The sequence below is a fragment of the Phyllostomus discolor genome, chromosome 2 (genome assembly GCF_004126475.2).
Source record: "Phyllostomus discolor isolate MPI-MPIP mPhyDis1 chromosome 2, mPhyDis1.pri.v3, whole genome shotgun sequence".
NCBI lineage: Eukaryota > Metazoa > Chordata > Mammalia > Chiroptera > Phyllostomidae > Phyllostomus > Phyllostomus discolor.
Window position 1 is genome coordinate 89,077,582 of NC_040904.2, and position 27,703 is coordinate 89,105,284.

Here is a 27,703-nt window from a genome sequence, read left to right on the forward strand (position 1 = left end):
AATGTTTAAAACACTTAGCCACAAGAAAATGTCAACAGATTGCCAAGAGCAGATATAACACAGATTACATTCTCTGATTATCTTCCCAGAAACGTAATAAAAGATACAAAATAATAAAAAATATTTGAAAAGCCCCCCAAAAAACCTATGTACTTGTAGATTTTCAAAATACCTCTTGAGCTAAAGAGAAAATCAAAATGGAATTTATAAACTATTCAAAAATAAGGAACAATGATATTTCTAAATTTTGTAACCCATGCAATATAGCGAGGCACAATGCAGGGAACATGGAAGAGACTTAATTATTTAGATCAGAAAATGATTTTGAAAGTAAACAAATAAAATAGGCAACTCAAAGAAGGAGAAAAAGTAATACAAAGCAAATCCAAAGCATGTAGAAGAAAATTTAAAAATACATAAAACTAATTGTCAACCAAGTAGACAAAGAAAATACAAATTGTTTTATTTTTAAAGACAGCTAAAAGAGATGACATAAATACATGATTAAGAAAATAAAAGTGAACACAACTATTGGATTGAAGGAAAATAGAAATTTTGTAAGAATATTTCATTTAAAACTCAGTAATCTGAAAATCTAAATAAAATATTATATTTTGCCATATATAATGCACACTTTTTTGCAAAAGTTTTGAGGGAAAAATAAGGATGCACATTATACATGGGTAGGACTAATTCCATATCTACACAAATGTTTTTAATTCTTTTATTTATGCTTATGTGTTAAAAGTCTAACTTTAGAAAGCAATAATGCTATCCATATGCAAAATAATACCCTGGAATATGATCGGTTGTGTCTCTAATTATAAATAAATGAAAAATTGAATTAAAAATTAAGACAAAAAAATCTTTTACTGCAAGTTTGGGCCAAATACATGGGTATAAATTATACATGGCAAAGCATGGTAAATATTTTTGTAAAAATTATAAGTAAGAAATTTTGTGCAAGGATTTTAAATCTCAATGTATTAACAGTTCTAACACAGTTTGAAAATCAACAAAAGCAAACAGGAAGTAATAAGATCACAAATTTTTCAGAGATGTTCTACTAAACCTACAGGCAAACAAAAAACTGAAAATCAACCAAAGATGTGAAAAACTTCTCAACTCATCCTACCATAATCTATATACCAATACTAAAAAAGGCAAAGATAATAAAAACATAATTATAGCCATTCTTGTGTGTAAACATAAAGGCAAAAAAAATTAAATAAAATACTGGAAAATTAACACAGTGGATGATACATCATAAACTAATTGAGTTTATATCAGGAATGCAAGGATAGCTCAACACCATAAAGTCTTGTAACAAATACTATTTTAACAGATTAAAGGAGAAAAACAAAACTAAATTACCTCAACAGATGTGAAAAAGCATTGACTAAAATTTAATGTCCATTTTCTCATGGAAAATGTAAACAAAGACACAAAACTAGATATAAAGTGACTTCCTCAGTTTGACAAAGGCATCGATTAAAAGGAATAATAACTAGAACAAATTTCACATGTACAAACATAAAAGAATTCCACTAAGACAAAAACATGACAAAAAAAGCATGTCTGTATAACTAGCTGATTGGTTAAAACAAAAAAAGCAAGTATGAATAATAAAGATGAAGACACAAAACCATCACTATTTACAAATTAAGACCATAGAAAATCTAATTGAAAACTATCACAATGAAAGAATTCAGTAAGTGATGAGATATAAAATCAACAGATAAAAGTCAATGGTTTCCTATCAGTACACTAACAAATAATTAGAATAATCAATGGGAAAAAATCTTATTTGATGCCAAGAAGAGTCATAAAATAGCTTTGAGTAAACCAAACAAGAAGTGTAGAAGACCTATATGAAGAAATAATAATAGCTAATGAGTATGGAGTACAAACTGTGTCCCATGTAGTATTCTAAGCACTTTTGAACTACCAATCTAAAACCCCAAGAGCATTTTTATAATGAAACTTGAAAAGCTTATTTAAAAATTCATGTAGAAAACACCATCTGCAGGAATAACCAGTAACATTTTTGAAATCACAGTGAAGGAGTACTTATCCAACCAAATATCAAACCACATTATAAAGACTACAGCAATTAACACATCCTAATGGGGCAAGAATAGAAAAAATTTATATAAAAAGGAATACCTCATGTAGAAACAGATCCATGTATAACGGAATTTACTTTATATTAGCAACACATTTCATATAAGTAGGAAAGGTCGAACTATTCTTGAAATGCTGTATCCATTAAGAAAATAATTAATCTGTTCTTCACCATGTGCACAGACTTCGCACCATGTTCAAGGACAGAGGCCAGACAGATTAAAAGACTCTACAGAAATAAACTACAAATACTTAAAAAGTTCTAAGAAAATATATTTGGTTAAGAAAGGCCTATCGAAGTTTTGGAATGCAAAAGTAGGAAGCAATAAAGGAAAATATTGACAGGTTTCTGTAAGGCCAAGGAAAATATTAACATTAAAATTCAAGTGGGCCTGGCTGGCACAGCTCAGTGGATTCAGCGCGGGCTGCGAACCAAAGTGTCGCAGGTGCGATTCCCAGCCTGGGTACATGCCTGGGTTGTAGGCCGTGACCCCCAGTAACCGCACACTGATGTTTCTCTCTCTCTCTCTGTCTCCCTCCCTTCCCTCTCTAAAAATAAATAAATAAAATCTTTTAAAAAAATTTTTTAAAAAGTCAAGTCAGGAGAGAGAAATGGAAGTGTGTGGTTACAACAGGCAACAGAAGGGATCCTTATGCCGATGAATTGGTGGATTTGCATCAAACTTAGTGGACTGTATCAATGCCAGTATCCCAGTTGTTCCATTGCACGTCTGTTTTACAAAAGGCACCAATGGGGAAGCTGGGTAGAGTGTACATAGATGCTTTCTGCATTACTTCTTATAACTGCATGTGAGTCTACAATTATCTCAATAAAATTTTCAATTAAACAAAGTTCAACTAGAACTTTGTTCCAGTTGAGATTACCCTTGTAGAACTTACATTCCAGGGGAAAGGACAAATAAAAACCAGACATGCACATAACTAAATACTACTAATCAGATTTTTTTAAAGCTCAACTCTCAGATTAGAGAAAATGTTTCCCTCATGTTTAGCACCCAAAGTAATAAGAAATAGATAAATAAAAAGTTCCTAAAAATCAACAGTACAATAAAAGTTACATGGAAATATAAAAATACAGTCATATACCACCTAAGAACAGGAATAAATTCTGAGAAATGCGCCATTAGACAATTTCATCATGTGAACATCATAGAGTGTACTCACACAAACCTAGATGGTATGACCTACTACTTTCTTAGACTATGCAGTGCACTACTGCCATTTATATGATTCATTGTTGACCAAAACGTGGTCAAGCAGTGCATGACTGTGTAAGTTAAAGATACAAGCAAATTATGGAAACAAAGTGTCCCAAAAACATGAATATATACTCAATATTGTCAATAATCAATAGAAAACCAATTAAAGTACAAGAGAAATATTTAATCTACCTTGCAAAATAATTTAAAATAGATTATATCAAACCCTGGTGAGAATAGGGGCATTGAGAAAATACAGACAATTTGTTGAGTACATAAACAGTTTAAGCATTTTGCACAGTAATTTAGCACTGTTTACATTTAAAATTACTACTGCTCAATCTAGTATTATTTCTGAGAATCAACAGTAAAGAAATACTTGTGGGGATGGGTTGAAGATGGTGGCTGAGTATGTGGAAGCTGAGTCTATTTGCTCTTGGCCCCAACCCAGATTTTGGTTGATCTTATGACAATTAACCTTAACAATCAATGGAATCTTGGTTAATAGGAAGTTTTGAAGCCAAGGAGTATAGAAGATGCTTCTCACCATCTGGTAAGGAGATTTTATAAGTTGAAGGGCAAAACTCTGTGTGGTACCTACAGCAGCAGAGGAACCAGACAGAAATCTCAGCTTTGGAGCTCCCTCCCACTCTAGAAGCAGAGGGCCCTTTCCTGCACAGGGATCTCCAACCCTAATTGGGAGTGACCTGGGAGAATATATGGAGTCTGGGGTTGTCAGGCTACACACACACAGGGAGCAGCGCATTCATAGCTGTAGCACCAAGCTGAAGAGTTCCAGGTAGGGACTCAGTCTTCTAAAACGAGCAGATTGCCACAGCTGGGACGCTCAGAGACTCCTGTAGGCTGTAGAGAGGTGTGACCTTGAGAGACATTTTGCTTTTGGGAGAGGTGGTATGCATGAAGGTCCAAAAAGAGACTCAGTCCTGCAGGGTGGGTACCACATGGAGACTTTTTAAAGAGGAGCTGAAGCATGGTGGGACAAGGACCCTTCATGCAGCAGCTCTGTCAGCAAAGAGACCAGGGTGAAAGCACAGTTACAGAGAAAAATGTAGCAGAATGGGAAAAGTGCTTCTCTTGGACCTGTTCTGAACCTCTTTCAGCTGCACCAAGACACACTGGAGCTATGAGTTATTTCCCACTGAGACCAGCTGAGCAGAGACCTGAGAGGCTGGAGCAACATGGGGAGAGACCATAACAGAGATTATGTTGGGCAGGTGGAAAAAAACAGATATCCCCAGTCTCAAATCTGTGAGAGATGCCCTGCCCCTACCTCACCAGTGTGAGCTGATCAGCAGCTGTGGATGCAGCTGTGGAGAGAAATCTTACAGAATGGGAAAATTGCCTTTTAACCCATTCTGAACCTTCCTCAGCCTCACCAAGACACACTAGATCTCTGTGTCCCTTCCCACTGGGTCCAACTGGGCAGGAAGATCGGAAGCTTGAGCAGTGAAGGGTTTGCTGGGCCCCACCCACCTTGGTTGGCAAGCAAGGCATGGGCTGTGCAGAGCAGACAAGTCTGGACTGTGTCTCATGCGAAGGCAGAGGGCTGGGAGTTAGGCAAGAGTTGATAGCCTGGAATTCTTTGCAGCAAGGCACTCACTCCTCCAACCCCATAGAGTACAAACCTCTCCAAAGGGAAAGGCATGCCCATGCTGCTCCTGCAGAATGTGCAAACACCACATCCAACTGGGAAACTCTGCAGAACAGCCCTGCCAGGCTCAAGATGCCCCTGCTAGGTGCATTTCCTCAGGGGAAAGTAAGAGAAACTCCAGAAGGGGCCTCTCTGAACTTTTCTCAGCCTGACAAGCCACACTGGATCACCTGGTCCTATTCCACTGAAACCAGCTGACAGAGAGAATAGAAATCAGCATGACAAGGTATATTCAGGGCCCCAAATAGCCTCAGCTCTTATACAGAGCAGTCATTGGCACTAACCAGAAAAGGGCTGGCCCTTTTACACAGATTGGCCCCTCACATGAAATAGAGAGCTAACTCATCAGATCCTATACATTACTGGAAATAATTTAGGACAGACCAAGACATGTGGCACAAGGTGAAGGAACACACCCAACATCTTTCCTGAAGTCTGAACAGCACCTCCAGTGGAGGTCCAAGGGTCCTATCCTCCCAACTGCACCAGAAAACTTCTCAGAAACAGATGGGTCAGTGGCAAAGCTAGGACAAATGGCAGAACTGCAGATGGAGGTGGTAACCATGGTGCTTTCATTAGACATTAGATGACCCACCCTGGGGCTTTGTGCTGATACAAAGCCAACAATGCAGAGAAGCAAGGTCCATCCCAGACACAGCCAAGACTGTAGGAGACAGACAGTGGATCACTTGTCACCTCGAATAGACTGCCCAGAGCTAAACAGGGACAGCATCCAGAAGGAGAAGCTAGCAGGCAACCACTAAACTCTACTGAGATGAATTCCACCTCATTCTTTTTATTATTTGTTTTATCTATTGCATAGCTTTTAACATTTTTCCTTTCTCTTCAATTGTGTTCCTATTTTTCACTACTTTTCTTCATTTCAAACCTCATATTTTACTCTTTTCTTACTCAATTTTGCCTTCTTCCTTCCCTTAATTTTTAAATTTCATTCTTTCCCTTTCTTTGCCTTGTTTCTGTTCCTTACTCTTATTCTCTCCTCCCATTATACTCTCAAAATCATTTCTCTTCACTTTAGTCATCTCATATTCTTTTCTTTCTTATGTTCTGATTCTCTTTCCACCTTTATTAATCTTTGCCTATTTGTCATTATTATTGTTGATTTTCTTCGATTTTATTCCTGTTTTTCACTATTTTTTTACTTTTTATTTTTTAAAGTATATTTTATTGACTATGCCATTAGAGTTGTTCCCATGTTCCCCCTCAACCCTCTCCACTTGGTTCCACCCTTCCCTCCAGTGATTCCCTGCTTAATTCATGTCCATGGGTTGCACATGTAAGTTCTTTGGCTTCTTCATTGCCTGTACTATTCTTAACTTCCCCCTGTCTATCTTGTAACTACCCAGTTATGCTTTTAAACCCTATACTTTTCCCCCCATTTTCCTTCTTCCCCTCCTGGCTGATAACCCTCCAAATGATCTTCATATCTATGATTCTGTTCCTGTTCAGGTTGTTTGCTTAGTTTTTTTTTTGTTTTTTATTCAGTTGTTGATAGTTGTGAGTTGTGAGTTGTTGATAGTTGTCACTTTAATGTTCATAGTTTTTATCTTCTTTTTTATAAATAAACCCCTTTAACATTTCATATAATAGTAACTTGGTGATGATGAAGTTCTTTAGCTTTACCTTATCTGGGAAGCACTTTATCAGTCCTTCAATTCTAAATGATAGCTTTGTTGGATAGAGTAATCTCAGTTTATTGCCAAGGTAAAGTCCTTGTCTTTTATCATTTTGTACAGTTTCTGCCAGTCCCTTCTTGCCTGCAAACTTCTCTTGAGAAAACAGTTGATAATCTTATGGGAACTCCTTTATAGTCAATTACAAAGCAGATCAATCTAATTTGTAGAACAAACAAAGAGAGTCGATTAAAATGGGGAGACAAAGCAACAATCAAAAGGAAAAAAGAAATCCTGAGAAAAAGACCTGAATGAAATTCAGGCAAGCATTTATCATAGAACTCAAAGTAATGGTTATAAGAAAGCTCAAGAAACATAGGGAGAATTACAAAGAACTTTATGGGAGCTACAAGGAACTTAGTGGGAACTACAGCAGCATGAAAAGGGACATAGAAACTATGAACAGGAACAAATTTGGAGGACACAATGGACAAAAACTAGGGGTGGGGGGTAATGGGGGGAAGGGGGGAGGGTTGGGTGGATGGGCTGGAATGGGAGTAGGGGGGAGAAAACTGTACTTGAACAATGATTGAAATAAAAAAAAAAAAGAACCAGGAGGAAATGAAGAATGCAATATCTGAAATGAAGAATACAGTCATTCCTTGCTATATTGCAGTTCACTTATTGTAGCTTCACTGTATCTTGGGTTTTAAAAATATATATATATCTAATTCTATATCGTGGAGTTTTTGCTATATCACAGGATTTTACGGTATACTGTACCCATACAGAATTTTATATGTAGTTAAAATTCTGTAGGTTAAGAGTGTAGAGAGAGTTTGAGAGCATATGAAATGTTTATAAGAGTGTGAGAAAGGTTAATAAGAGAGTGGGAAAGGTTTATAGGAATGTGGGAAGGGTTTATAAAGCCTTAAAATATATATAAATAATAAAATAAATATAACACCGCTACTTAATGGATTTTCATCTATTGTAGGGGTCTCTGGAATGTAACTCCCACAATAGGTGAGGGATCACTGTACACTAGAAGGAATCAAAAGCAGGATAGCTAAAGCAGAGGATCAAATCATCAAGTTGGAAGACAAAGTAGAATAAAATACCAAGTCAGAGCAAGAAAATAAAAAAAGACTCAGAAAGAACAAGGATAGTTTAAGGTAACTTTGAGAAAATGTGAAAACAATATTTGCATCATAGGGATACCCAAAGGAGAAGAAAAGGAGCAAGGGAAAGAAAACCTGACTGAAAAAATAATGACAGAAAACTTCCCTAACTTGGTAAGGGAAAAAGTCATGCAAATCCAGGGAGCACAGAGAGTCCCAATCAAGATGAGCTTATTAGAGTGCCACCCCAAGGCACATCATATTCAAAATGGCAAAATTTAAAGGCAAAGAAAGAATCTTCAAGGCAGCAAGGGTGACACAGCTAGTATGATACAAAGGAGCTCTGATAAGGCCATTAGCTGATTTCTCAACAGAAATGCTACAAGCCAGAAGAGACTGGCACAAAATATTCCAAGTAATAAAAAATAAGGACCTGGAACAAAGACTACTCTATCCAGCAAGGCTCTCATTGAAAATGGAAAGTGATATAAAGAGCTCTTCAGACACAAAAATAAAAGACTAAAAGAGGACAACTCCACCAAGACAGCACTGCAAGGGATGTTAAAGAGGCTGCTTTAAGAAGAAGAAATGGGGAGGGGCAGGGGGGGGAACACAGGTACAGAGGGAAAAATGGCAATGAATAAGTACCTGTCAGTAACAATCTTTAATGTAATTGACTTAAATGCTACAATCAAAAGACATAGGCTAGCTAAATAGATAGAGAACACAACCTGCATATATTCTCTCTACAAGAGATCTACCTCAGAACAAAAGATTCACACAAGCTGAAAATGAAGGGATGGAAAAAAATATTCCATGCAAATGCAGATGGAAAAGAAGCTGGGGTACCAATTTTTATATCAAACAAAATAAACTTCAAAACATAGGTCATCACAAAACACAAAGAAGATCACTACATAATATTTATTTTAGACAGAAAGGAAGGGGAAGAAAAAGAGAGGGAGAGAAACATCAATGAGTGGTTGCCTCTCATGCACCCCATACTGGGGACCTGGCCTGCAATTCAGTCATGTGCCCTGACTGGGAACTCAACTGGCGATCCTTTGGTCTTTAGGCCCATGCTCAATCCACTGAGCCACATCACCCAGGGATGAAGATCACTACATAATACTTAAGGGGGTGGTTCAACAAAGGAATTAACTCTTGTAAACACATAAGCACCCAATACAGAAGCACCTAAAGAAAATTCTGGAGGAATTTAAGAAAGAGACTGACAGCGATGCAATCATGGTAGGGGATTTTAACACCTCACTGTCAACCATGGATAGAGCTTCCAAAGAAAAAAATCAACAAGGATATTGTGGCACTGAACTACACTCTAGATCAAATGAACTTACTGATATTTAAAGAATATTTCACCTGAAAAAAGCAAAATATACATTCTTCACAAATGCACACAGATCATTTTGAAAGATAGGCCACATAGTAGGACACAGAACAAGCCTTAATAAATTCAGGAAAACTGAAATCACGTCAAGTATCTTCTCAGATCACAATGGCTTAAAACTAGAAACCAACCTCAAAGAAACCCCTCAAAAATACTCAAATACATGAAGACTGAATAACATGTTATTAAATAATGAATGGGTTAACAATGAGATCAAGGAAGAAATCAAAACGTGTCTGGAAATAAATGAAAATGAACACACAACAACCCAAAACTTAAGGGACACAATGAAGGTAGTCGGGGTGGGGGAGGGAATTTCTTAGCAATACAGGCCTAAGAAGATACAAAAATCTCAAATAAACAACCTAACCCTATGTCTACAAGAATTAGAGAAACAAGAACAAACAAAGCTCAGAGCAAGTAGAAGGAAGGAAATAATCAAGATTGAAGCAGAATTAAATGACATAAAGACTTAAAAAAAAAATCAAAGGATCAATGAATCCAGGAGCTGGTTTTTTGAAAAGAGAAATGAAATTGATAAACCATTAACCAAACTCATCAAGAAAAAAAGAGAAAAGACCCAAATAAAATCAGAAATTAAAGAGGAGAAATTATAACTGATACCACAGAAATACAAAAGATTGTAAGAAATTACCATGAAAAATTATAGAAATTTGAAAATCTGGGTGAAATGGAAAAATTTCTAGAAAAATAAAACCTTCCAAAACTGAATGAAGAAGAAGCAGAAAGCCTGAAGAGACCAATAACAGCTAGTGAAACTGAAGCAGTAATCAAAAAACTCCTGGCATACAAAGCCCTGCACTGGACGGTTTCACATGAGAATTTTAGAAAACATTTAAGGAAGAGTTAACTCCTATCCTTCTGAGACTACTCCAAAAACTCCAAGAAGATGGAAGACTGCTACATTCTTTTTATGAGGCTGGCATCATCCTAATCCCAAAACCAGATAAAGACACAACAAAGAAAGAAAACTTCAGCCCATTATTGCTGATAAACACAGACACTAAAATACTCAAAAAAATATTGGCAAACCACATCCAGCAATACATTAAAAAGATCATACACCATGGTCAAGTAGGATTCATCCCAGGGATGCAAGGATGGTACAATATTTGCAAGTCAATAAATGTAATACATCACATAAATAAAAAAAGGAACAAAAAATCACATGATCATATCAGTGGATGCAGAAAAAGCACTTGATAAGGAATAGCACCCTTTTATGATGAAAACACTCAGCAAAGTGGGAGTAGAGGGAGCATACCTCAACAAAATAAGCCAACATCATATTCAACAGACAAAAACTAAAAGCTTTCCCACTAAGATCAGGAACAAGACAAGGATGTCCACTTTCACCACTTCTATTCAATATAGTATTGGAAGTCCTAGCCACATCAATCAAACAAGAAAAAGAAATAAAAAGCATCCAAATTGGAAAGGAGAAACTAAAACTGTCATTGTTTGAAGATGACATGATAGTGTACATAGGAAATCCTATAGATTCCACAAAAAAAACTACTTAACCAAATAAGTATACTTCACAAAACAGAGTAATACAAAATCATTTTTCAGAAATTGAAGACATTTTTGTACACCAACAATGAAATATCAGAAACAGAAATCAGTGGAAAAAATCCTATTTGATACAGCAAAAAAAATAAAGTACCTAGGAATCAACGTAACCAAGAAGATAAAACCTGTACTCAGAAAACTACACAAAACTGAAGAAAGAAATTAAGGAAAACACAAATCAATGGAAGCCAATACTGTGTCCATGGATTGGAAGAATTAACATCAACAACTTATCCATACTACCCAAAGCAATTTATAGATTCAACACAATCCCTATTAAAATGCCAGTGACATATTTCACAGATATTGAACAAACATTTCAAATATTTATATGGAAAAATAAGTGACCTTGAATAGCCTCAGCAATTTTGAGATAGAACAATAAAGTAGGAGGAATACAATACCTGATATCAAACTATATTACAAGGATTCAAGGATATATTATGAGGATTACAAGTCATCAAAAGAGTATGGTACTGGCATTAAAACATACACATAGACCAATGGGACAGAATAGAGAGCCCAGAAATAAACCCATGTTTCTATGGTCAATTAATATTCAACAAAGGGGGCAGAAGTATAAAATGGAGTAAAAATAGCCTCATCAACAAATGGTGTTGGGAGATCTGGACAGCTACATGCAAAAAAAATGAAACTCGAGCACCAACTTACACCATACACAAAAATAAATTCAAGCTGGATAAAAGACTTAAATATAAGTTGCAATACCATAAAGGTCCTGGAGGAAAACATAAGCAGGAAAATCTCAGCTATTTCATGCAGCAATATTTTCACCAATATGTCCCCTAGAGCAATGGATATAAAGAATAAACAAATGGGTGCTCGCTTCGGCAGCACATACACTAAAATTGGAACAATACAGAGAAGATTAGCATGGCCCCTGCACAAGGATGACACACAAATTCATGAAGCATTCCATATTTTTCACAACATAAACCCAGGGAGCCAGAACAGATCAATATAAGAAGCTGAGGTGAATAAGAAGAGTCTCACAAACAATGGAAAGACAAAGAAACAATCCCCAAATGAAAGGAAAGGAGGAAGCCTCAGAAAGAATGCTAAATGAAATAGAGGCAATTCAACTATCAGATATTGAGTTCAAAGCAATGATTGTCAGGAAGCTCAATGAGCTCACAAATGAGCTACTAGAAACTACAGGGAAGCTACAATGAACTCAATGAAAACTACACCAGCATGAAAAAGGAAATAGAAACTCTCAACAAGGGCCAAGAGGAAATGAAGAATACAATTTCAGAACTGAAGAACACAGTAGAAGGAATGAAAAGCAGGATCGATGAAGCAGAAGATCGGATCAGCGAGCTAGAGGACAAAGTAGAAGAAAACACCCAGAAAGAGCAAGAAAAGGAAAAGAGGCTCAAAAAGAATGAAGAGGGATTAAGAGAAATGCAAGACAATATGAAACGTAATAATATCCATATAATAGGAATACCAGAAGGAGAAGAAGAACAACAAGGGATACAGAACCTACTTGAAAAAGTAATGATGGAAAACTTCCCTAATTTGATGAGAGAAAAAGTCACACAAATCCAGGAAACACAGCGAGTCCCAATCAAGAGGAACCCAAAGAGGTCCACCTCAAGACACATCATAATTAAAGTGGCAAAAAATTCAAGACAAAGAGAGAATCGTAAAGGCAGCAAGGGAGAAAAAGGAAGTAACATACAAGGGAGCCCCAATAAGGTTAACAGCTGACTTCTCAATGGAAACACTCCAAGCCAGAAGAGAATGGCAAGAAATATTTCAAGGAATGAGAACCAGAGGCCTGCAACCAAGGCTACTTTACCCAGCAAGGTTCTCAATGAAGACAGAAGGCCAAATAAGAAGCTTCTCAGACAAAAGAAGTCTAAAAGAATACACCTCCACTAAACCAGCTCTGCAAGAGGTGCTGAAGGGACTGCTTTTAGGAAAGAAAGGAAAAGAGAGAGACAGAGACACGTACGTAAAAGGCAATGAATAAGTACCTATTAATAATAACCTTAAACATAAATGGATTAAATGCTCCAATCAAAAGACGTAGAATAGCTGATTGGATAAGAAGACATGACCCACACATATGCTGCCTACAAGAAACCCACCTCAGGATAAAAAACCTGCACAGGCTGAAAGTCAAGGGCTGGAAACAAATTTTCCAAGCAAATGGACAGGGAAAAAAAGCCATATCTGACAAAATAGACTTCTAAAAAAGGACCATAAAAAGAGATCCAGAAGGTCCTTTCATAATACTCAAGGGAAGAATCCACCAAGAAGACATAAATATTGTAAATATATATGCAGCCAACATAAGAGCACCCAAATACATAAAGAAAATCTGAGAGGACTTCAACAAAGATATTGACAGCAACACAATTATTGTGGGGGATTTTAACACCACACTATCAAAAATGGACAGATCTTCTAAATAAAATATCAACAAAGATATTGTGGCATTGAACAATACCCTAGATGAAATGGGCTTTACTGATATATACAGAACCCTCCATCCCAAAGAAGCTAAATACACATTCTTTTCAAATGGTCATGGAACATTTTCAAAGACTAACCACATGATAGGACACAAAACAAGCCTCAAGAATTTCAAAAAAATTGAAATCATACCAAGCGTTTTCTTGGATCACGAGGGACTGAAGCTAGAAACTAACACCAAGGAAAAAAACCCAAAACACTCAAATTCATGGAGATTAAACAGCATGCTATTAAACAATGAATGGGTCAAGAATGATATTAGGGAAGAAATCAAAAGGTTTCTGGAAACAAATGAAAATGAACTCACAACAATGCAAAACTTATGGGACACAGCCAAGGCAGTCCTGAGAGGGAAATTCATAGCGATACAGGCCCACCTAAAAAAGTTAGAAACATTCCAAACAAACAACCTAACCCTATGTCTACAAGAACTCGAGGAACAACAACAAAGACAGCCCAGAGCAAGCAGAAGGAAGGAAACAGCCAAGATCAGAGCAGAATTAAATGACATAGAGACTAAAAGCACAACTCTAAGGATCAATGAATCCAAGAGCTGGTTCTTTGAAAAGATAAACAAAATCGACAAGCCTTTAAGCAGACTCATCAAGAAAAAAAAGAGAGAAAACCAAAACAAACACAATCAGAAATGAAAGAGGAGAGATTACAACAGATACCACAGAAATACAAAGGATTGTAAGAAATTACTACGAAGAACTGTATGCCCAGAAATTTGAAAACCTAGATGAAATGGACAAATTTCTAGAAAAATATAATCTTCCAAAACTCAATGAAAAAGAAGCAGAAAGCCTGAACAAACCAATAACAGCAAAAGAAATGGAAGCAGTAATCAAAAAACTCCCAACACACAAAAGCCCTGGACCAGATGGTTTCACAGGAGAATTCTACAAAGCATTTAAGGAAGAGCTAACCCCCATCCTTCACAGACTATTTCAAAAAATCCAAAAAGATGGAAGACTCCCAAACTCTCTTTATGAGGCCAACATCATCCTAATTCCAAAACCAGATAAAGACATAACAAAGAAAGAAAACTTCAGGCCAATATTGCTGATGAACATTGACACTAAAATCGTCAACAAAATACTGGCAAACCGCATCCAACAGTACATTAAAAAGATCATACACCATGACCAAGTGGGATTCATTCCAGAGATGCAAGGATGGTACAATATTCGCAAATCAGTAAATGTAATACATCACATAAACAAAAGCAAAGACAAAAACCACATGATCATATCAACTGATGCAGAAAAAGCATTTGATAAGGTACAGCACCCATTTATGATAAAAACACTCAGCAAAGTGGGAATAGAGGGAGCATTCCTCAACATAATAAAGGCCATATATGAGAGACCTACAGCCAACATCATACTCAATGGGCAAAAATTAAAATCTTTTCCACTAAGATCAGGAACAAGACAAGGATGTCCACTTTCACCACTTCTATTCAATACAGTACTGGAAGTTTTAGCCACAGCAATCAGACAAGAAAAAGAAGTAAAAGGAATCCAAATCAGAAAGGAGGAAACAAAACTGTCACTGTTTGCAGATGACATGATAGTGTACATAGAAATCCTATAGACTCCACCAAAAAACTGCTTGACCTAATAAATGAATTTTGCAAAACAGCAGGATACAAAGTCAATATCCAGAAATCAAATGCATTTCTGTACACCAATGAAACAGCAGAAACAGAAATCAAGAAAAAAATCCCATTTGAAATAGCAAAAAGAAAAATAAAATACCTAGGAATAAACCTAACCAAGGAGGTAAAAGCTGTATTCAGAAAACTACATAACACTGAGTCAAGAAATCAAGGAAGACACAAACAAATGGAAACATATACCATGTTCATGGATTGGAAGAATTAATATCATCAAAATGTCCATACTACCAAAAGCAATTTATACATTCAATGCAATATCTATTAAAGTACCAATGGCATATTTCACAGACATAGAACCAACACTTCAAAAATTTATATGGAACAATAAATGACCCCGAATAGCTGCTGCAATTTTGAGAAAGAAGACTAAAGTAGGAGGAATCACAATACCTGACACTAAACTATACTACAAGGCCACTGTAATCAAAACAGCCTGGTACTGGCATAAAAACAGGCGCATGGACTAATGAAACAGAATAGAGAGCCCAGAAATAAACCCAAGTCTCTACGGTCACTTAATATTTGACAAAGGAAGAAGCAACATAAAATGGAATAAAAATAGCCTCTTCAACAAATGGTGTTGGGAGAACTGGACAGCTATGTGCAAAAAAAACTAGAGCACCAACTTACACTTTATACAAAAATAAATTCAAGGTGGATAAAAAACTTTAATGTAAACTGTGACACCATTAAAGTCCTAGAAGAGAACGTTGACAAGAAAATCTCAGATATTTCACGCAGAAACTTTTTTACTGACATGTCTCCTAGAGCAAGGGACATAAAGCAAAGAATAAACAAATGGGACCTCATCAAAATTAAAAGCTTTTGCACAGCTAAAGAAAAAAGTATCAAAGTAAAAAGAGAACCAACTGTATGGGAAATCATATTTGCCAATGATACCTCAGACAAGGGTTTAATGTCCAAAATATATAAAGAACTTACACGACTCCACTCTAAGAAGACAAGTAACCCAATTAAAAAATGGGCAAAGGACTTGAACAGACACTTCTCCAAGGAGGACATACAGAAAATCCAAAGACACATGAAACGATGTTCAATATCGCTAACTATCAGACAGATGCAGATTAAAACCACAATGAGATACCATTTCACACCAGTCAGAATGGCCATCATAAACAAAGCAACAAACAACAAGTGTTGGAGAGGTTGTGGAGAAAAAGGGACCCTAGTGCACTGTTGGTGGGACTGCAGACTGGTACAACCACTATGAAAGCAGTATGGAACTTCCTCAGAAAACTAAAAATGGATCTGCCTTTTGACCCTGCAATTCCACTGCTGGGACTATATCCTAAGAACACTAAAACACCAATACAAAAGAACCTTTGCACCCCAATGTTCATAGCAGCACAATTTACAATAGCTAGGTGCTGGGAGCAACCTAGATGCCCATCAGTAAATGAATGGATCAAGGAACTATGGTACATTTACACAATGGAATTCTATGCAGCAGAAAGAAAGAAGGAACTCCTACCCTTTGCAACAGCATGGATGGATCTGGAAAGCATTATGCTAAGTGAAACAAGCCAGGCAGTGAAAGACAAATACCACATGATATCACCTTTAACAGGAACCTAAACAACAAAACAAAGAAACAAGCAAAATATAACCAAAGACACTGAAATAGAGGACAGGCTGACAGTGACCAGTGGGGAGAGAAGAGGGAATTTCAGGGGGGAATGGGTAGGGTTTTCAGGAACAAATTTAAAGGACACATGAACAAAAACTAGGGGTGGGTGGTAATGGGGGGGATTTAGGGAGGGTTGGGTGGGTGGGCTAAAATGGGAGTAAAAGGGAGAAAACTGTACTTGAACAATGATTAAAATGAAATTTTAAAAAAGTTAAAAAAAAGAAATAAAAAATTCAATAAAAGTTTTGAAAGACAAATTGAAGGAGGTTGCCCCAAAGTAAAATAAAAAGACAGAGAAACAAAAAAGGTCAGATAACAAGTTAAAAAATCAGAGATCTTCAAGGCTTTCCAGAAAAATAGGAAAGTATCTAAGAAAAAATATAAGAAATATCCCGATTTTAAGATCAGAGGTTTTGAACTTTAAAGAAACCACAGGGTACACAGAATAGTAAACTTAAAAATCTACAAATCCACACTGAGGCACAAATAATACTAAACTGCAGATCATTAGGGATAGAGAGAAAGCTCTGTAAATTTTGGGGGTGGAGGAAGGTAAATACACAAAGGAATGGAAATCAGAATGCCATCAGGCTGCACAAAAATGCAAATGTACTTAATGCCACAGAGTTGTACACTTAAAAATGGTTAAAATGGTAAGCTTTACGTTGTATGTATTTAACTAAAAATAAAAAAATGATGGATAAAAAAAGAATAAACAAATGGGATTTCATCAAAATAAAATGTTTTTCTACATGGCTAATGAAAATACCATTAAAATGAAGAGAACCAACTGTATGGGAACATGTATTTGCCAATGATACCTCAGACAAGGGTTTGATCTCTGAAATATATAAAGAACTCACATGACTCCACTCCAGGAAGACGAACAACCCAATTAAAGAATGGGCAAAGGATCTGAACACACACTTCTCCAAGGAGGATATATAGAGGGCCCAGAGACATATGAAAGGATGCTCAGCATCACTAGCCATGAGAAAGATGCAAATAAAAATCACAATGAGATACCATTTCACACCGGTCAGAATGGCCATCATAAACAAATCAACAAACAAGTGCTGGTGAGGCTGTGAAGAAATGGGAACCCTAGGACACTGTTGGTGGGAATGTAGACTGGTGCAGCCACTGTGGAAAATAGTATGGAATTTCCTCAAAAATCTGAAAATGGAACTGCCTTTTAACCCAGCAATTCCACTGCTAGCATTATACCCTAAGAACCCTGAAACACTAATCCAAAAGAACCTGTGCACCTCAATGTTCATAGCAGCACAATTTACAATAGTCAAGTATTAAAAGCAACCCAAGCACCCATTAGTAATGAGTGAATCAAAAAATGACGTTACATTTACACAATGAAATACTATGCAGTAGAAAGAAAGAAGGAGCTCCTACCATTTGTGATAGCATGGATGGAACCAGAGAGCATTATTCTAAGTGAAATAAGTTAGGCAGTGAAAGACAAATACCATATGATCTCACCCATAAATGGAACCTAATCAACAAAACAAACAACAAGCAAGCAAAATGTAACCAGAGACATTGAAACAAGAACTGACTTTAACCAGAGGGGACAGAGGAGAGGAATAAGGAGGGAAAATAGGGTAAGTGTCGTCAATGAACATTTATAAAGGACCCATGAACAAAAGCCAAAAGGTGTAGGTTCAACAGTGGGAGGCCAGGATGGTTGGGGTGGGGGGCGTGGTGTTGGGAAAACTAACACTACTGTACCTGAACAACAATAAAAAAATCTTTAGCATTTCTTGTCTGGAAAGCTCCTTATTTCTCCTTCAGTTTTAAATGATAGCCTTGCCAAGTAAATTTGCCTTGGTTATAGGTCCTTGCTTTTCATCACCTTAAATATTTCATGTGACTCCCTTCTGGCCTGAAATGTTTCTGTTGAGAAATCAGATGGCAGTCTAATTGGTGCTCCCTTGTATGTAACTACTTGCTTTTCTCTGCATCTTTGAGTATTCTCTCCTTATCTTTAAGCCTTATCATTTTAATTATGATGTGCCTCTCTGGGTCCAACTTGTCTGGGACTCTCTGAGCTTCCTGGACTTGTGTGTCTTTTTTCCTCACCAGATTATGGAAGTTTTTGGTCATTATACCTTCAAATAGTTTCTTGATTCCTTGCACGTTCTCTTCTCCTGGTATTCCCATGATGTGGATGTTTTTATGCTTCATGTTGTCTAAAATATCTCTTAAGCCCTCCTCATTTTTTAAAATTCTTTTTTTTTTTTTTTGCTGCTTTACCTGGGTGTTATTTTCTACTTTGTGTTCCAGACACTGATTCAACCCTCTGCTTCATCTAACCTACAGTTTATCACTTCCAGTGTATTATTTCAGATAATGCATTCTTTATTTTGACCCTTTTTTATGGTTTCTATGTCTTTTTTCATGCTGTTGAGCATCCTTATAATCATTACTCTAAATTCTCTTTCTGATAAATTCCTCCATTTCATCTAGATCTTCTTCTGGAGAGTTGTCTTACTATTTTATTTGGGGTCTGTTTCCTTGTCTTCCTATTTTGGCTCCTTCTTGGTATATTCCACCTTAGTTATTAAACCAATCAGCAATGTAGCCTTAAGCTCTGATCCGCAACCCAGCTTTGGCACCACAGGGTTGGGCAGAGTAATTCCTGTGGGTGGAGCTATTGCTTCTCCTCAGGCTGATGCCACTTGGAGAGGAGAGCTCTGCCTGAAAAAGATGGCTTCTGCATTATGGGGCATGACTCAGCACAGGGATCCTGACAGCTGTTCCTTCACTTCTCTCCCCAGAGCTACCAGCCCCAAACTCTCCTCAAGTGTCACTGGTCCACTCTGCCCTCCCTTTGCCAAAGCCCAGGGTAAGTGGTTGCAAATGAAAATTTGTGCTTTGGCCCTTTAAGAGGTTCTCTGCATCTCCAGCTGTCTCTCCTGAGCAGACAGAAATCCTGCTGCTTTTCATAGCTGCATGTTATCTGGGTTCCTTTCCAGATCTGGTGGTATAGGCCGGGGGGCCCAGTTTGGAGTTTAGACCCCATACTTCTCAGGGGGAAGCCTCAGCAGCTGAAATATACGCCTGGAACTTCAGCTGCCACCCATGGGAGCCCAGCCATCCCTCTTGCACCTCATTCACACTCCCTACCATTCTTGTTGTAGAGAAGTGTTTTCTTCTGTCTGTCCTTGGTTATAAGGCTTCTCTCCAGCTAGTGTTCAGTTGGTTATTCAGGATAATATCTCTCCAATTTATTTGTAATTTAGGATTGGGCCTGGGAGGAGTTAGTGTAGCTTCCACTTACCCCTCTGCCATCTTGGACCTCAAATGTATGACAACTTTAGCCACAAAATTAATATTAATAGTGATGCATTATAACTCAGAATAAAAAAAAATCCATTGGTCTAAAGACAGAAGAGGGACAGGATGAATGATAATGCAACTGTGGTAAAATATCAACATTTGGGAAACCTAAAAGGTATACTGAAATTCTTTGTATTACCTTTAAACTCCTTTGCAGAATATAAATTATTTTAAAAGAAAAAGTTAAGGAAAATATGTTAAATCTAATATAAACTGACCAACAATGTAAAATCTACATGATATATTTAAAAACTCAAGTTGCAGAATGATTTCTATGGTAGGGAAAGACACTGAGGAAACTCAGGTGAAGAATGAGAAAGCACTATTTTTGTATTTATGCAGATTTGAGTAGTTTTCAATAAATTAACATTTGTATACTACTTAGCCCCACCCTTCATACTCACTCTACCCTCCACCCAAAGATTAATGCCCTTGGAACACCTGCTGGAACAACAAGGAGGAATGAGATGCAGGGAAGAGTAAAGAAAGTTCACGTATGGATCCAGGATTCAGTGGCAAATCCTTGCATGAAATTTCAAAATCTAAATTACAAGTCCATACTGGTGTACACATAAAGAATTATGTGTCTTATGAATTTAATTAAAAACATCTAAATTATAAAAATTGTAATTCCATACCTGGTATATACATAAACTCTCTGGGTAAGGAATGTTGAAACCTTACACCTTGTAGATTTTCCAGATGCCAATTTATGTTAATCACATATGAGGTAATGATAAGCACTGACTCATTTAAAAACCCTCCACCAACTTATCTCCCATTGCTCAGTCCTACTGCACTCTGTCAATGTAAGACCTTTGAAAATGACTCTAAATTTAAATAATTAGTGTGATTGCAATTGAAGGTTACTAACAACTGCTAGTAAGAGAACAAATTAACTTGATTTTGTTTTACACAAATGCATGGACTACTTCAAAGGGCAGAATAATACAACTTTGTGAAGAAAATAACTTACACATGATTAAGATGTGGGACTTGGTCCGTAGTTCCAAAAATTACTGCAACATTCATTAACAAACAAACATTACCTAAGTCCACCACTAAAGAAAACATCTTGTTATCTATTATGAGTTCAACTTTCATTTTTGTTAATATTCAGTATTCTCAGCCTTTTCTCCCACCTCTTCAATGCAAACTCTTGATTTTCTTTTGATTTCTTACAAAGTTATTTTCATGCCATCTTCTTCCATTCCAGGGAACTTTGCCTTAGTTTCAGATGACATAAAATTTGACATGATTCTTTCCCTACATATGCAACCCAGTTTCTGCCTTTCACCCTGGAACCTATGTATGATTCCCTGGCACCTGTCACATACCACATTCATAGATTCAAATTCTGATTTAAAATATCACACTAAATGCAAACTTCTGCCTCATCTGCATCCTGAAATTCTGAGGTATCTGTTACCTATCTACACATTTTATTAAGTTTAAGTGAAAACAGGTTGTCTTTGGACTGATACTGCAAAAGCCCATGCCACCACTGCCTGTGTGCTTGAACACCACTCCTGATGAAATTTTCATGAGGTTTTGTCATTTTGAAACAAGGTTCTGCCAATGGTCTGATTACTATGTTTGGAACCTCAGTTCAAAGCAGAATGAAAAGGGTTTTTGATACTAAATTTGAAACTGATGCCAAATATTCACAAGAACTATTGAAAAGTTCAGACTTTGACTCACTAGTTCCCATCCTGGGAATCTGTCTCAAAAAAAGTAATTCGAAAGACTAAAAAAGTCCACCCACATGAATATGTTTATTACATTGTCCTAAATAATGTTAAACATTAGGACAAATGCTAGCATCCAGAAATATAGGAACAGTTACATAAATTACCATGAATCAATTCAATGGACTATTAAAAAGCCACTTATCAAGAAATCATTATGAAATCAGGCTTATTGAGACTATACAGCTGATGACAATATACTGTGTACAGAACCCCAAAGTTTCTACCAAAAACTACTAAAATAGATTTAAAAGTTCATTAAAGTAACAGGATACAGAATAAATATCCAGAAATTAGTGGCATTTTTATACATTAATAATGAACTATCAGAAAAGGAAACTAAGAAAATAATTCCATTTACAACTGCACCAAAAAAATAAGATTCCGAGGAATAAATTTAACCAAAAAGGTAAAAGACCTGTACTCAGAAAATTAAAAGACACTAAAGAAAGAAATTGAAGAAAATACAAATAAATGATGTATATACAGTGTTCATGGATAGGAAAAATCAGCATTGTTAAAATGTCCATACTACCCAAAGCAATCTACAGATTCAGCACAAATCCTATCAGAATACCAACAGTGTATTTCACAGAACTAGAATGAATAATCCAAAAATGTATATGGAACCACAAACGTCCTTGGGTAGACACAGAAAACTTGATAAAAAAGACTAAGTTGGAAGAATCACACTACCTGATATCAAACTATACTACAAGGCCATTGTAATCCAAACAGCATGGTATTGGCATAAAAACAGACATATACATCAATGGAATCAAATAGAGAGCCCAGAAATACACCCATGCCTTTATGATCAATTAATACTCAACAAAGGGGGCAAGGACATAACAAGAGTTAAAGAAAGTCTATTCAATAAATTGTGTTGGAAAATTTGGGCAGATATATGCAAAAAAATGAAACTAGACCACCATCTTACAGAACTCACGAAAATAAACTAAAAATGGATCAAAGATTTAAATGTAAGTCTTGATACCATAAAAGTCCTAGAAGAAAACATAGGCAGTAATATCTCAGACATCTCTCTTAGTAATATTTTTATGTTATATCTCATGAGGCAAGAGAAATTAAAGAAAAAATTACAAGTGGGATTACATCAAACTAAAATGCTTTTTGCACAGCAGAGAAAAACATCAACAAAGTGAAAAGGCAAACCACTGAATGGGAGAACATACTTGCCAATGCTACATCTAATAAAAGGTTAATACACAAAATTTTTAAATAACTCATACAACTCAATACAAAAAAAAACAACAACCAACAAACAATCCAAGGGAAAAAATGGGCAAAGGACTTAAATATACCTCTCCAAAGAGGACATGCAGTGGCCAATAAACAGATGAAAAGATGCTCAATGCCACTAAACATCAGAGAAATGCAAATTAAAACCACAACAAGATATATATCACATCACACCTGTCAGAATGGTTTTCATCAACAATTCAAGAAACAACAAGTGTTGGTGAGGATATGGAGAAAAGGGAACCCTCGTGCCCTATTGGTGGGAATGCAGACTGGTGCAGCCATCATGGAAAATAGTGTAAAAGGTTACACTATTCCTCACAAAATTAAAAATGGAGTTGCTTTATGAGCCAGCAATTCCACTTCTGTATTATATCCTAAGAAACTCGAGCCCTGACTGGCATAGCTCAGTGGGTTGGTCATCATCCTTGGAAGGGAACTGTTCTGGTTAGATTCCCAGTCAGGGCACATGTCTGGGTTTTGGACCGGGTCTTTGATTGGGAGCATGCAGGAGGCAGCCGACTGATGTTTCTCTCACACATCAATGTTTCTCTCCCTCTCTTTCTCCTTCCCTTCTCCTCTCCCTAAAAATAAATAAATTTTAAAAATCAAAAAAAAAGAAACTCAAAACACTAATTTGAAAGAATACGGGCATCCCTATGTTCACTGCAGTGTTATTTACAGCTAAGCTATGGAAGCAATCCAAGTTCCCATCAACAGATGAGTGGGAAATGCTCAGTATTACTAGCCTCAGAGAGATACAAATTAAAACCACAGTGAGACACCACTTCACACTGGTCAGAATGGACATCATTAACAAATTAACAAACAATAAGTGATGGTGAGGCTGTGAAGAAAAAGGACCCTAGTACTCTGTTGGTGGCAATGCAGACTGGTGAGGCCACTGTGGAAAACAGTATTGAAATTCCTCAAAAAACTAAAAATTGCATGCTTTTTGATCCAGTAATTCCAGTGCTGAAATTATACCCTAAGAATACTGAAACACCAATTCAAAAGAACCTATGCACCCTAATGTTTATAGCAGCATAATTTACAATAGCCAAGTGCTGGAAGCAACCTAAATGCCCATCAGTAAATGAGTGGATCAAAAACTGTGGCACATTTACACAATGGAATACTATGCAACAGAAAGAGAGAAGGAACTCCTTTCCTTTATGACAGTGTGGATGTATCTGGAGAGCATTATGCTAAGTGAAATAAGCCAGGCAGTGAAAGACAAATACTGTATGATCTCACCTATAAGTGGAACTTAATCATCAAAACAAACGAGCAAAATATAATCAGAGACATGGAAATAAAGAACAAACTGACAACAACCAGAGGGAAGGGAGAAGGGGGATAATGTGGGAAAGTAAGGGAAGTGGCAAGTCAAGGAACACGTATAGAAGATCCACAGGCAGGACGATGGTGTGAGGATTGAATGTGGGAACAGGGAGTGGGGTGGGCAGGGCAGAGAAGAGCAATGGGGAAAGATGTGTGACAACTGTAACTGAACAATAAAAAATTGCTTAAATAGTGGTATATATGAAATGAAATACTCATTACTCAACCATAAAAATGAATGAAATTTTACCATTTCGGACAGCATGGATGGATCTAGAGGGTATTAAACTAAGTGAAATAAGTCTGTCAGAAAAAGATAAATACCATATGATTTCACTTATATGTTCACTCTAAAGAACAATATAAATGAACAAACAAAACAGAAACAGACTCATAGATACATAGAACAGACTGATGGTTGCCAGAGGGAAGGGGATTTGGTAGACTGGGTGAAAAAGGTGAAGGGACTGAGAAGTACAAACTGGTAGTTGTAAATTAGTCATGGGGGTGTAAAGTACAGCAAGGGAAATACAGTCAATAACACAGTAATAACTTGTGTATGTACCAGTTGGATATTGGAAATATCGGGGGGATGCTTTATAAAGTAATGACTGTCTAACCACTATGCAGTTTACCTGAAATTAATACAAAATAACATTGAATGTAAACTGTAACTGAAAAAAATGTTAATTTCAAAATAAATGAAAATAAAATTAAAAATGGGAAAGATTACATAATAACTGAAAATAAAGTTTAAAATCAAATCATAAATGAAAACAGAAAATGAAAATTTGCACTTAAACACTAGAATGGAATAATACAAATTAATAATAACATGTAAATTATTTCCTAGAAATTTTTTAAGTATTATTTCATTTTGGATTTTACAATATACAAAATTGGAAGAAAATAAATAACACCAGAAAACCTCTTCTCTGAGACCAAATAAAAGCCTGAAAGCTTGTAATTTCCTATTCCTATGTAGAAAATTGAATTATTTTCAGAACCAGCAGGACTACACTCTCTAAGACCAAAGGTGAAAATAACACAGTTCCCATGTTTGAAACTTGTTTTGGACAGATGTAGAAGCATTCCCAGTGGGTTGAAGGGGACACAATGACTACAAGAAAAAAAAAACAATAAAGGAGTTATTATTACATTATAAACCTCTTGTTCTAAAAACCAAGATAATGTAAACTGCACTTGATTGGTGTTGGGGTCTGCCCTGTCTGGTCTCAGGAAGCTGTAACCCCCCACGACTTAGGCTGAGTGAGAGACCTCTGAACCAGGAGGCACTGAGGAGACAAAACTTATTTCCCTGGCATGAACACTGCCTATTCTGTGCCTGGCCTCCTATGTTTGATCAGTTAGCCAATGACAGGTAAGATTTCCCATGGGGAGAATTGCCTAAGACAGGCGTGATCACGTGGAGGCCTCAGGGAAGAGACTCGGGGCTGTGGAAATGAAGGGGTGATCGACATTGACCCCTGCCCCCTCTGCTTTGTCAAAGCCTGAGTCCTTGTTCTTAGTTGTGAGAAATCCAAGTCTCCTGGCTTCCTTTGTCTCCTCTGCCCGACTCAGGCCTGTGGAAATAACAGGGGCACTGTAGTCCAGACCATAGTTGGTGGACCCCCAGGGTAATCAGGCCTGGGACATAGAATATGCAAGATCCTTTGAGATCTGCTTGCTGGAGGATGCTATGGAATTAGAATATGAAGGCATGGGCAGGAAACAAAACTAGCCTTTTAGGTCCTGTAGTCTTTTTTAAGTGATTAAAACCCCAAACTCTGCCCAGAATCCCAGCAGGAGTTCTGTCGGTCCCTTTGAAAACTACCTATTCCTTTTGATCTTCCCTGCCAGACTGTATCCACAAACCGTGTCTGTATTCTTAATAAAAGCCTACTCAGGCGGGGACTCGGGGTGCTCTCTACTAGTGAGAGTGGCCGTTTCCTCCCTATTTCCCCACAGGACTCGGTTGTCCCTGTGTATGTTTTTCTCGTGTTTCGACGAGCATCTGCAGCAGGGATGGATACTGCTGGCCAGTATCCTCCACATGGAAGTTCAAATATCAAAAGTCGTAAATGCAAGAAGTGTCATAAAGATCCATCTTGGTCCAGAAGTATTCTTTTAGCCCCAAGAGTTCATTTTTTTCTGGTCTGTTAGTGGAGGAATGAGGTGTTAACATCAGAACCCACTGGCTTTTCAGAGGAGAAAACACAGGAGGTATTGCTACCCTCTCCCCAAGATGAAAGTGCCACCCGTTCTTGGCACCACCACATAATCCTATGAGAAACCATGAAATATATATTATCTTTAGTACAGAAATTGTGGCCTCTTCATACTAATCCTTGTCATAAGACCTCATCCTTGTATTTAAAAGACTTTGTGGTTAAACTATGAAAAATTTTGTTGAAAAATCAAACAAAAGAAATCCAGTATAGTCATATGTACACTTCTTAGGTCCTATCCATTTTCTTTATTTTATAATTAACTGCCTAAATGGCTTAGAAAGCTTCTGTTTTGTTAAACAATCTGGAAACACTAAGAACTTTTTCCCAAAGAATGAGCTTTCAAATTAATGCTCTAATATTGTATTGTTTCCTGATGGTAGTGTTGAAAGGCCAAGGCACTCTGACAGATAACCATTTGAAAATTTATGCTCAAGGCTTTTAAACAGCATGAGGTACTGGTTTTAGAACCAGCTCTTAAGCAGAAGGACAGGGCCAGCAGGAAAGGGGAAGACAGTAATGGATGTGCTAGTAACAACTCTGGGCCTCCTTTCTGATACTGGCATATCAGTGCTGGCAGAGGGGTTCCCAGCATTTGTCCAATAGTAATTAGGCTGGATATTTATTCCAAAAGAAAACAACCTCCACTTCTTTGTAAATTACAAATTCCACATGTTGGAATAAAATAAGTAAAAACATAAATTAAAAAAAAGTAGAAAAGATCATCTAAAAAGGTATTACCAAACATTAAATTTTCTAACAGTGGAAGAGACTTTTTAAATTTTTACAACAGCAAAAAAAAAATTCTTTACTAATGTGTTTACATGGGTGTGAATGTCTTTGTCTAAACCTGCACTCTCCAATACAACAGCACTGGACACCTGTGCTTATCAGGCTCTGTTTTAAATTTATATGTGCTGTGTGTATAGTACACTCTGAGTTTCAAAGACAGGGTTAACAAGAGTGTAAAATATCTCTTCATATTTTTATATCCAAATTGAAATTGTAACATTTCATATATACCAGATTAAATTAAAACATTGTTAAAATTCATTTCACCTCTTTCTTTGTATGTTTACTAGTGTGGCTACTAGAAAGGTTAAGAGTACATATGTGGCTCATGTCTGTGGCTCTCATTATGTTTCTGTTGGACA

General features: G+C 36.8%; 1 protein-coding gene and 1 non-coding gene across 2 annotated transcripts in view; one reads left to right on the forward strand and one right to left on the reverse strand.

Annotated features, from left to right (window-relative positions):
* The window catches only part of MORC1 (MORC family CW-type zinc finger 1), a 157,987-nt gene that overhangs the window by 117,195 nt on the left and 13,089 nt on the right, over positions 1-27,703 (reverse strand).
* Positions 11,612-11,718, forward strand: LOC114491298. The gene has a single exon (XR_003684076.1). It is a non-coding gene; the product is annotated as a U6 spliceosomal RNA (small nuclear RNA).